This window comes from Lissotriton helveticus, chromosome 3_2 (genome assembly GCF_964261635.1).
Source record: "Lissotriton helveticus chromosome 3_2, aLisHel1.1, whole genome shotgun sequence".
Classification (NCBI taxonomy): domain Eukaryota; kingdom Metazoa; phylum Chordata; class Amphibia; order Caudata; family Salamandridae; genus Lissotriton; species Lissotriton helveticus.
Genome location: NC_136062.1, coordinates 240,906,393 through 240,918,846, shown reverse-complemented (window position 1 = coordinate 240,918,846; position 12,454 = coordinate 240,906,393). Strand labels below are relative to the sequence as shown.

Here is a 12,454-nt window from a genome sequence, read left to right as displayed (position 1 = left end):
ATTTGTGACCTTTCTGCCCTTTCTTGTGACCTTTGTGCCTCTGAGCCACTCGTTTCACACCCCTTTTTTGTGACCTTTTCTGCCCTTTCTTGGGACCTTTCAGCCTCTGTGCCACTCGTTTCCCCCTGTTTTTTGTGACCTTTCTGCCCTTTCTTGTGACCTTTGTGCCTCTGTGCCACTCGTTTCTCCCCTTTTTTTTGTGACCTTTCCGCCCTTTCTTGTGACCTATGTGCCTCTGTGCCACTTGTTTCACCCCGTTTTTTTGTGACCTTTCTGCCCTTTCCTGGGACCTTTCTGCCTCTGTGCCACTCGTTTCCCCCATATTTTGTGACCTTTCTGCCCTTTCTTGTGACCTTTGTGCCTCTGTGCCACTCGTTTCCCCCCGTTTTTTGTGACCTTTTCTGCCCATTGTTGGGACCTTTCAGCCTCTGTGCTGCTCGTTTCCCCCCATTTTTTGTGACCTTTCTGCCCTTTCTTGTGACCTTTGTGCCTCTGTGCCACTCATTTCCCCATTTTTTGTGACCTTTCTGCCCTTTCTTGGGACCTTTTTGCCTTCTGTGCCACTCGTTTCCCCCTGTATATTTGTGACCTTTTGCCCTTTTTGTGACCTTTCTGCCTTCTTTGCCACTCGTTTCCCCCTAAATTGTTGTGCCCTTTTGCCTCCTGTTTCCTTCGCCGCCATCGCCACTGCATCCCCTGCGCCCCCGCCCCCCTGACTTCCCATTCGCTGCCCCCACCGCCCGCCTCCCACCTTCGCCTCCCTCCCACCTCCTCATATAGGCCGGTCGCTGCGCGGTGAGGAGAGCGACCCTTGACCCTTCCAGGTAGGTCATTCTTCCTCCGCACAGCACCGCCTGTGTGTCCCTGCCCCAGCTGCCGCAACTGAGGAAGTTCGAGGCCATCCTCCACCTGCAGGCTACCACCTGCGCCTCATCCCTGGTGGCCAGTGGTAGGCCGTAGGTGTGCTCATCCTCCATTGTATTTCCTGAAATTTCTTCCATTGCTCCCGTTGTAGTGACTGCATTTTCATTGTTGTGTCTGTGACTGCTGTTGTCTGTCTCTCACGCTGTCTGTACGTGGTCTGTGCCCGTTCTCTCCCTCTGTTCCCCTCGCTGCCCCGTGTCTCTCTGCCCGGTTTCTCTTCTGCTCCCCTCGCTGCCCCCGTGTCTCTCTGCCCGGTTTTTCCTTCTGCTCCCCTCGCGGCCCACGTGTCTCGCTGCCCGTTTTTGCCGTCTGTTGCTTAGCTGCCCTGCATTTCTGTGACCTTTCTGCCCTTTCTTGTGACCTTTGTGCCCTCTGTGCCACTCGTTTCCCCCAGTTTTTTTGTGACCTTTCTGCCCTTTCCTGGGACCTTTCTGCCTCTGTGCCACTCGTTTCCCCCCGTTTTTTGTGACCTTTATGCCCTTTCTTGGGACCTCTCTGCCTTCTGTGCCACTCATTTCCCCCCGTTTTTTGTGACCTTTTTGCCCTTCTTGTGATCTTTTTGCCTTCTGTGCCACTCGTTTCCCCCTGTATTCTTGTGAACTTTTTGCCCTTTTTGTTGACCTTTCTGCCCTCTGTGCCACTCGTTCCCCCCTCATTTGTTGTACCCTTTTGCATTGTTTCCTTCGTCGCCCCTCACCGCCCCACCGCTGCGTCCTCTGCCCCTCTGACTGCCCATCTGCTCCTCACTCCCACCTCCCCATACATGCCGGCCGCTGCGCTGTCGCACCGCTGGCGCGCGGCACGCCCGTCTGCGCCCATCCGCGCCCAGCGCTAGAACCCCTGGCCTTCGCACCCGAAACGACCACCGCCGCCACTACGATGCCAGCACTCTGCACGCTCTAAACCCCGTTGAGAGCTTGCCACAACTGCTTCAAGGCCGCCCCGAAATGCACACACGGTCCTTTAACTTGCCGGAACCGCAGCTACACCAGCCACAGAGCCGACGAACCACCCGCCAAGAAAGACCTCAACCACCTCCGATGCATACTACTGAACACCCGCTCCGCACGCAAACACGCCGTCGAGCTCTGGGACCTGCTCAACACAACCTCCTCGGACGTCGCCTTCCTGACAGAGACCTGGTTGAACAACTCCTCCACACCTGACATCGCCATAGCCATCCCAGACGGCTACAAGATCACCTGCAGAGACTGCACCAACGGAGTCGGAGGAGGAATCGCCATTGTCCACAAGAACAGCATCAGGGTCTCGACTAGCAGCGACGACGCGCTCAGCACCGCCAAACACTTGCATTTCGATATCCACACAGACCTCAACTCCACCCTCAGAGGCACCCTCGTCTACCGACCCCTGCCCCCAGTTCAGCGACTCCATCTCCGACTTCATCAGCATGCACGCCTTGACCTCCACCGACTACATCCTCCTCGGAGACCTGAACTTTCACCAACAACGACAGCAACTCCACCACCCTGATCGACAACCTCGCTGACCTCGGACTGAGGCGACTCGTCACAGCGCCCACCCACTCTGCCGGCCACATGCTCGACCCCGTCTTCTCCTAAAGCCCGCATGTCTCCGTCAGCCACACCACCGAACTCCTCTGGACCGACCACCGCTGTATCCACTTCACCTTCCAGAAACCCACCACACACCACCGAACCCAACAGATCCCTCGCCGCCTCTGGAGCAAAATCACCGAAGACCAACTACATGCAAACCTCGCTCTCAGCCCACCCACTGAACCTTTCAACACCGACGTCGCTGCCCACAACCTCAGACGCTGGATAAAAGACTGCGCCAACACCCTCGCCCCGATGAAGAACCCCCCCCCACAGAGACACCAGCAAGAGGGCCAGCTCGTTCACCTCAGAACTCCTAGATTCCAAGCAAGTCTGCCGGAAACTAGAGAAGAAATGGCACAGTGAACAAACTCCGGACAGCTATGCAGCACACAAGGACGCCATCCGCAACCACCACCACCTCATCAGGGCTGCCAAGAAGACCTCCTTCAAAGACCGCCTCGACAACAATGCACATGACAGCAAGGAGCTCTTCAACATCGTGAAGGAACTCTCCAACCCCAGCTCCAACAACAATGACATCCCGCTGTCGCAAGCCCTGTGCGACTCCCTCGCCACCTTCTTCCACTGCAAAATAGCAGACATCCACGACAGCTTCAACACCCAGACAGCCCCAAAGACAGCAACACAGCAGACTCTCCACACACTATCGTTCACGTCCCCTTGCTAGCCTGGACCATCGTGAGCGTCGATGACAACATCAAGACCATGAGCACAATCCACTCCAGCTCTCCATCAGACCCATTCCCGCACCAAGTCTTCAACAAAGCCAGCAGCTCCATCACACCCCACCTACGCAATGTCATCAATCTCTCCCTTGAGACCGCGACCTTCCCAGAGAGCTGGAAACACGCCGAGATCAACGCCCTACTCAAAAAACCCAAGGCAGACCCTAAAGACCTCAAAAAATTCCGACCCATCTCTCTGCTCCCCTTCCCGGCCAAGGTCATCGAGAAAATCGTTAACAGACAGCTAACCCGATACCTCGAAGAGAACAGAATCCTGGACCCTTCCCATTCAGGGTACCGCAGCAACCACAGCACCAACACCGCCCTCATCGCCGCCACGGACGACATCAGGACCCTGCTAGATAACGGGGAGACTGCAGCACTCATCCCCCTAGACCTCTCTGCCGCCTTCGACATCGTCTGCCACCGCACACTACGCACACGCCTCCACACCGTAGGGAACCGAGACAAGGCTCTGGAAGGGACCACCTCCTTCCTCTCCGGAAGAACCCAGAGCGTCCGCATCCCCCCGTTCCATTCCGAAGCCTCCGAGATCATCTGCAGCCTACCCCAAGGATCCTCCCTCAGCCCGACACTGTTCAACATTTACATGGCCCGCTCGCACAGGTCGCCTGACAGCACAACCTCAACATAATCTTCTATGCCGAAGACACTCAACTGATCCTCTCCCTCACCAAGGACCCCATCACCACCAAAGCCAACCTCCATGAAGGAATGAAGGCCGTAGCCGACAGGATGAAGATCAGCCATCTGAAGCTGAACTCGGACAAGACGAAGGTCCTCATCCTCGGCTCCAACCCGTCAGCCCGGGACGACTCCAGGTGGCTAACGGCACTGGGGGCAGCCCCAACCCCCACCGACCACGCACGCTACCTGGGAATTATCCTCGACTCAACGTTCTCAATGACCAAGCAAGTCAACTCCGTCTCCGCCTCCTGCTTCAACACTCTCTGCATGCTCCGCAAGATCTACAGATGGATCCCGACAGATACAAGAAAGACAGTCACCCAGGCCCTCGTCAGCAGCAGACTCGACTACGGAAACACCCTCTACACGGGAGCCCCGACCAAGCTCATCAATCGACTACAACACATCCAAAACGCCTCGGCAGGACTGATCCTCGATGTACCACGACACGGCCACACCACCCCCCACCTGAGAAACCTGCACTGGCTCCCCGTGAGTTCCCATTAGCTTAATCTGACATGCTCGCAGGCAATTGATGTGATATCAAGTCAGTTAAAAAAAACGATTATCCCGGGGACTCCAGCGACGAGGGTTAACAAAATGAGGTTGTGGATTAACAAATATGATGTAGGCCTGTATGACTAAATGATAAATGAAACATGACTAAGTGTAAATATCCAACGTGTGTAATGTTTTTACCAATATAAAGTGTCTTAGAATGTTTTTTCGGTCCAAATTTAAAGGATAACGAATAGAATGTGGACTATAATTTGGATAACTTTAGAAATGTTTACCTCTGTAAAAACATCCATGAACACATTTCTTTGTGTATAACAAGTACCTTATGTTTTTGTTTTAAATTTAGAGTGTTTTTAAATGAAAAATTGTCCTAAGGTGACGATCTATATCACCGAAACGCCGCGTCGACATATTTTTCTTTGTTTAAGTGAATATTGTTTTTAGATTATGAAATGTTTTTTATGAATAAATATAATGTTTTTAACTTATGATACTTGTACAAAGATACAATAAATTTCAAAGATATACCTGAAAAAAATCCTTTTGTCTCCACACTCTTATTGGTTTTACTTGATGTCTGATATAATCATTTGAAAATAGTTCAATTTTGTATACTTGTAAATTTGTTAAACCCTATACAACCTCAGATATAACCCAGTGGCCATCCACTGTCTCTCAGTTGGATCCCTCAGAGACTCCAGTCTCTTCACCGAAATATACATGAAAAGGGAACCCTTATATTTTTTTATAGCACTAAACCCCTCCCTTTTCACAAAAGGGTTTCCCCTAAAAACTTGTTTCTGTACTTCTCGGGAGTGGAACGTAACTGTGAAACTCCAGGCTCCTCTTCGCCAGAAAGGTGTTCTACTAAAGGTAAACTCACAAAAGAAGGCCTAAATATTTGACCTAATTTCACCCCGTCCTACCTCGAATGGCCAATGAGATCACATCTACACTTTCCTGTACACGCAAAAGGGTCTTCTGGTGTCTCTCGGTCTAGTGGTCTAGAAGAAGAAGAAACACAGTAAAGTATCAGGTTTAAGCCTGCACATATTGCTCAGAGCGACAATTTTAAACGTTTCTACACAGGTTTGCATAAATTGAAATAAACCCCAGGCATGTATTACTTAAAAATGAGATGCTCATAAAAACTATCTTGCTTACTGTAGTAGGCCTCTACCTTTAGTGAACAGGTATGGTCTTTTGCTACAAGGAGTACTAAAAAAGCACCTAGTTCTTTGTTACTGAATTTTGCTCACTTAAGTGTTTTAAAACAGTCCTAGTATTTCGATACAATCGAAGGCTGTCTGTTCTTGCTCCAATGGACTCACCCTTCAGCTGCTAGTTTCACCAATTCCAGAAACTTCTGAATTAAGGTATAAAATGTGCTTTTTTTTACATGTTCATACTCTTTCTCCTTGGAAAACTCCTCTAGGTAATACCAGGAATAATGGGTAAATAATCCCTGTGCAAAGCACACAATTTGCGCTCAGCTCTGAATATATAATTGGGATTCCATCGTTTTTATGGGTCTCAGAATGTGTTTATTAATGTTACATTTTGTTGATAGCATATCGCTGCTGACGCATCAGAATATCAGTATAGGATTCTGAAAACATACCTGCGATGTGGTAAACAATGAAAACGTTATCTGCTAAAACAAATGAGAAATACGACGAAAACTAGTAAGAATTGAGAACCTACTTACTTTTCCACTTTTAGCTCCCAGGTTTGCCAGATCAAGGAGTCTGCAAAGGGTCGGTGTGACGTGGGGTCTGCAAAGGGTCGGTGACATCGGTGCTGGCTGTATCTCTGTGCTCCTATTCTGATCTTAACCAGCGCCGGACTGGCCCTAGCAGGCATCTGGTGTTTTCCCGGGAGGCTGGAAGGGTGGGGCGGTTTTGCAGCAGTGGGGGGCGTTCTTTTGTTACTGTGAGGCTGATTTTGCAGCGGAGCGGCAATATCAGCCCATTACAAACGCAGCAGTGCTTCACACTTGCACCTCCTGTAATGTAGGTCAATAATGACTCTTAGCAGGTGGTAGAGGTAGTAACCTTATTTATTGTGCATAAGATTTGTTTTCCCCGAGGAGCGCCGGCCGGCGCTCTGCTCAGTGCAATGATCGGCGCTCTCCTCGCTGCGCGCGCACCCCGGCGCCAACATGGCCGCCGTACGTCACGTCGACGTAACGTGAGTAAACTAGAACGCTACATATCTCCCCCTTTTTCCAAAACCAAGATCAGTCACTTACACTTCGTTGTCTAGTTCAAAGTCTCGAAATCTGGACGGCCTTACGACTTGCCTTCCACTCCTGGTAACCTTACCAGTGTTCTCTCGAGTCTCTTGACACTGCGTACCAGTATCTTCCATTCCTTCTCTCACCGCTCCCTCACTGTTCATAATACCTCCCGGCATGTCCACCTCTGTTCCTTGAGCCACGCTCTCTTCTTCACCTTCTCGCTCCTCCACTGCACTTGCTCCATCTCCTTGTTCACTTCCGCTGGGCCTACTTTCCACATTTACGTCATCTATGTCTACACCTTCCATGTCCCTTCGTCCCCACCTCAATATCTGGTTGCAGCGGGCCATGCGGTCCTGCGACCATACATTACCGTCGCTAAGCAGGGCCGCTCGATCGTATACTTCCTTGACTTGCATTGGCTTGCTATACTTGCTGTCTCCTTTCTTTTGTAGAGTGGCTAGCTTAACTCTCACCCACTCTCCCTTTTCCAGGCCAGTCTCCTTCACATTCCTCCGTTTGTTGTAGTGATTGGTGTAAATTGTTTGTGCTCTTTCCAGGTTGGCCCTTACCACAGCAGGGGACCACTCACTGGTTACCACCTTCTCCTTCCATATCCTGTTGTCATGCGTGAATGGTTCCCGTCCTCTCAATATTTGAAACGGGCTGTACCCCGTGCTGGTGGGAGTTATTCTGTAGGCCCACACCATGTTCTCTAGCGCCCTTTCCCAGTCTTTGTTGCTGGATATGGCCGCTTGTATAGCTCCCATCACTACTCTATTAAATCTTTCTACTAGGCCATTACCAGCTGGGTGGTAAATTGCCGTGTGTCTGATGGTGATGCCATTTCTTGCCATGAATTGTGTCCATTTTTCCGACGTGAATTGTGGCCCGTTGTCACTTAAGATGGACTTGGGGATTCCTTCCCTGGTGAACGTTTCAGACAAAAACTTCAAGATGTTCTCAGTATCCATGGATTCGCTCACCTTCAGCTCTGGCCACTTGGAATAACGGTCTATGAGGACACACACGTACTTCTGCGTGCTCTGATCATCTAGCACAGGTCCTAAGATGTCTATAGACAGCTCTTTCCACGGGTTTGAGGGATTGTCGAACTTTCCAAGAGCTGGACGTAGTGGTCTCAATGTTTTGTCGGCCCCTTGACATTGAGGACACTCTCTGACATGCCTCTCTGCTTTTATGTCCATACCTGGCCACCAATAATTTTGTTTTGACCTGGCCTTGAGTTTTCCTATACCCAAATGGCCTTCATGTAATAGGTCCAATAACTTGTTGAGGAGGTTCCTTGGGGGAATCACCTTGTCTCCTCTGTAGACAAATATCCCCTTGTCTCCTACTGACAGTTCCTCCTTCACTTCATAATATGGTCTAAGGTTCGTCTTCACATTTCTCTTATCTGGCCATCCTTGTAAGATATGCATCTTCACTTCCTTGATGTCGGTATCTTCTTCATATGCTTCAGTCCATTCTTGTTGGCTGATTAACCTCTCTGGGTCTTCTATGAGAGCTACCATCTCTCCTCTGTCTGCGGGGTCTTCTTCTCCAGGCTCCATGGCCGCTGCTCTACTCAAGTAGTCCGCTACCCGGTTCTTGTTCCCAGGGATGTACTCCACATCGTATCTGAATTCTAGCAACTTTAAGGACATTTTGGATATCCTGGGTGTGGCGCTGGCATGTCCACACAATGTTAATACCTTCACCAACGGCTTGTGATCCGTCTTGAGCAGGAATCGGGTCCCCCACAAGAATTGCCGGAACCTCGTCATGGCCCATACCACCGCTAGCATCTCCTTCTCGATGACGCTGTATTTGCTTTCGGTATCCGTCAATGCCCTGGATGCGAAGCTGATTGTCTCCATGTTCCCTCTTCCTCGGTCTTGCATGAGTACAGCGCCCAGTCCTTTGTCACTGGCGTCGGTGGTGAGCACCGTTGAGCCTTGAGGGTCATACCCTTGGAGTGGTATGGCTCCTGAGACCTCCTTTTTGATGGTTTCGAACTCTGCTTGGGCTTCCGGTGTCCACTGAAACACCGTGCTCTCTCTGGTCAGCAACCTCATGTTGTAGGTCTTCGAGGCAAAGTGTACCACGAATTTGCTATAGTACTCCGCCATACCCAAGAACGACCTGACTTCTTCCTTGTTCTTTGGGGGCGGTGCTTCAGCGATGGCTTTCACATTTTCTGTCTTTGGTGTGACCCCTAGTTGTCCGATTTCATGGCCTAGGTATGTCACTGACTGCAGGCCCAAACGACATTTTGACCATTCTGCCGTAAGGCCCTTGACTTCCAATGTTTGTAGCACTTTATGTAGTTTCCGGTCATGATCCATCCTATCACTCCCCATCACCAGGATGTCGTCCTGGAAATACTGGACGCCCTCACAGTCTCTGAACAGTTGGTGCATCATCTTCTGAAAGACTGCTGCCGCCGAAGCCAGTCCGAACGGCATGCGACAGAATCGGTAGCACCCGAACGGGGTGATGAAAGATGTTAGGCTTTTGCTGTCCGGATGCAGTGCTATTTGGTGGTAGGCTGATGTCAGGTCAATGGTGGAGTACCACTTTACCCCTCTGGTCTTGGCCATCATCTCCTCGATTCTGGGAAGGGGAAATTTCTCCACCACAATGTTTTTATTAAGTTCTCTCAGGTCCACACAGAGCCTGACCTTCCCATTGGGCTTCATTACTACTACCAAGGGCGCCAGCCATTCGGCGCATGTGATTGGTTCTATGATGCCCTTCTTTTCCAGTTCTTGGAGTTCCGTCTGGACTGCTTCCCTTACTGCAATTGGTACATTTCTCACCTTGTGGGCTATTGGAATGGCTCCTTCCTTGAGCACGATCTTGTGTTGGAATTTCTCCATTTTTCCTACTGTGCCTCCGAACACCTTCGGGTAGTTCTCCTTCCATTTGTTCATATTCGGCCATTCCTCCTGTTCTGTAAGTAGGATTTGTTCCTTCCCTCCTGGGTCGAGTTTTATTCCCAGGTCGCCCTGGTCTAACCATCCTAGGACGGAGGGTCCTTTTTCCGCAACGTATAGTTTGCACCACGCTGAACGGCCTCTAAACTCAAATAACAAGTGTCGGAATCCTACCATGGGAATGCGATCCCCATTGTAGGTGACGGGCCGTATATCTAGTTTCTCCAGTTCTGGGCCCCATTTGGGCTGGAACTCTCCTTCCCACACTGCCCGTTGCACGATGGTAAATGGAGATCCGGTGTCTGCCACTACCGTGATGGTGATGCCGCCCATGGACATGTCTATGACAGGTTTGGTTGATCTCTTCCCCTCCACGCTCAGCACTTGGTCGTATATGCATAAGACGGTGACCACTTCTTCCTCTATGACATCCTCGAGGTCTTCTTCGCCTTGGTCCACATATTTCACCATTCCTTTTTGCTGTTTCTTCCGGCATACCTTCTCGTAGTGGCCTACGATGCCGCAGTGCAGGCATTTGGCCCGGAATGCCGGACATCTTCTGTCGTGTGCTTCGTGGGACCAACTTCCACACCTGTAGCACGTTTTCTTACTCTCACCGCCCGCCTGTTTCCCTTGCCATCTGTTGGTTCCTTTTGTCCCTGGTGGCTTGTTTCTTAGGTCTCTGCGGTGTTCTTCTTCCTGTATTCTGTTCACCATGGTGGGGGTGGCCACTTCCTTCTTGGTTGCATATGCGCACCTCCGCGCGAGTTCCGCCCTCTTCACGATGACCAACACATCTTTGAGCGCAGTGTCGCCACTCGCCCACAGCTTGTCTTGTACATTTGCACTCGTGGTGTGCATGACAACCTGGTCCTTAATGAACTCATCTTCCCACAGTGCGTATTTGCACGTGGCTGCCAGTTTTCTCAAGGCCGCTACATACTCTTCGATGGTTTCTCCCGCCTTTTGTTTCCTTTGCTGGAAATTATATCTGTCCACTGAAACGCAGATGGTGGGGCGATAACGTTCATCTAGGTCTTCCACTGCATGCGCATACACGTCGTCGTCGGTGTCTTCTCTCTTTTTCGGTACCAGACTCTTGTATATTCTGAGTCCCTCTGGACCTAGATTCAGCAACAGGATACGTTTCTTTCTCTGGGGAGTGAACTTTTCTTCGTTTTCATCCTCTAGGACCCCTATGAAATTGTCTATGTATTCTTTCCAGTCCTCCCACTTCATCAGTGGCTCTCCGGGCTTCGGCAGGAATTGCACGGGCGCGATCGCATACCCCGCCGGGGTACTCATCTTCGCCTCCTTGGTGCCTGTTACGTCGGTGGTCTTGCCTGGGGGGCTGCCTGGGGTGCTGTTCTTGGTCCCTGTGTGTGTGTTTCTCTGGGGACTCTTGGTGCTAGTCCCCACCTCCTCCTCTTTGGTAGCCAGCGCTACACCCCTTAGGCGTGGATTTGTAGGAACGTAGTGCGTGTGTCCTTGACAGTGCAGTGGTTTCTCTGCCTATCAGGCCTATGCGCCGCTTCTGTGATGGGCTATGGCACTGCCACGCTCCTCGGGTTCACTGTACCTCAATGTGTCCTGCTGTGTCTTGATGTGCCTTCTCCTCAGCTGGGCAGCGCCCTGTAGACCTTTCCTGTGTCTGGGTGGGCCAGGTGACCGTGTGTGTGAGTCCTTCTGTGCCTCGTGGCTGCCACGTGGAGTCCACCTCCTTCTGTGCTCCTCGTGGTGGTCTCGCTGTGTCTCCCGACCTCGTCGCCACTGTAATGTAGGTCAATAATGACTCTTAGCAGGTGGTAGAGGTAGTAACCTTATTTATTGTGCATAAGATTTGTTTTCCCCGAGGAGCGCCGGCCGGCGCTCTGCTCAGTGCAATGATCGGCGCTCTCCTCGCTGCGCGCGCACCCCGGCGCCAACATGGCCGCCGTACGTCACGTCGACGTAACGTGAGTAAACTAGAACGCTACACCTCCCAACTCAACCCCCTCCACCTCTCCCCCCCCCTCAGGGACTGGTCCTTCAAAACTGCCAGGGCTGAGCTGCGTTTCCAGTCTGTGTTCCTGGTATATCAGGCGCAGCGGCCCGGGTGTGAATTGTAAATGTACAGGAATTTATATAGCGCAAATCACCAAGCGGTTTCTAAGCGCTTGCTTAGGGAACCCGTCCTGGTATTCCCCTGTGAGATAACCCCGGCAGGGTATCCGCAAGGTGAAAGCCAGGCATCCCGCCGCGAGGGGCTGTTGTGGAGATTAATCAAGCTATTGCCCAGAGTCGCAGAGTGTGAACCCGTGAATCGAGTAGGCACCGGAGCGAGAATTGTCGAGTCCATGGACATTTTAGGACTCAAGACCCCGCCGAGCCGGGAATTGAACCCTGGTCGCGGGCTGACCTCTGCTTCCAGGTCTGCCTGCCTCCTCTAACCAGTGAGCCACACTTCTCCACAGCGTCTCATTCCTGTATCTTCATACAGGAAAACATCTATATTTGTGGTGTGGCAGCCATTCACTCTCGGACCCCGGTGCCACTGCACTTGCTGCACTCATGGTAGGTACGCCACCAAACACGTTTTCCACGAATCCTCGATGCTGATGGTATAATTCCTACTTTAGCAAAACGTTTTTGCTCTCTCCCTCCACCCAGCAATCTCAAAACGCTGGTACACGCCGGTACTAATTGGTTTGCATTTTGGAAACATGGTTCTTCTCACAGCCCCTCAGATAAGCGCGCGTCTCTTAGCGTAGACATTTGGCAAGGGCAGGCAGCAGATGAGGGAAAGGAAGGTCGGAG

The 12,454-nt window shown here is 51.3% G+C and overlaps 1 long non-coding RNA gene across 1 annotated transcript in view; it reads right to left on the bottom strand.

The window, feature by feature from the left end:
• Positions 1 to 12,454, bottom strand: part of LOC144826275 (uncharacterized) — a 359,567-nt gene that overhangs the window by 346,887 nt on the left and 226 nt on the right. The window contains exon 2 of the long non-coding RNA XR_013609753.1: positions 5,407 to 5,484. This is a non-coding gene — a long non-coding RNA (uncharacterized LOC144826275). The remainder of the gene's footprint in view (positions 1 to 5,406; positions 5,485 to 12,454) is intronic.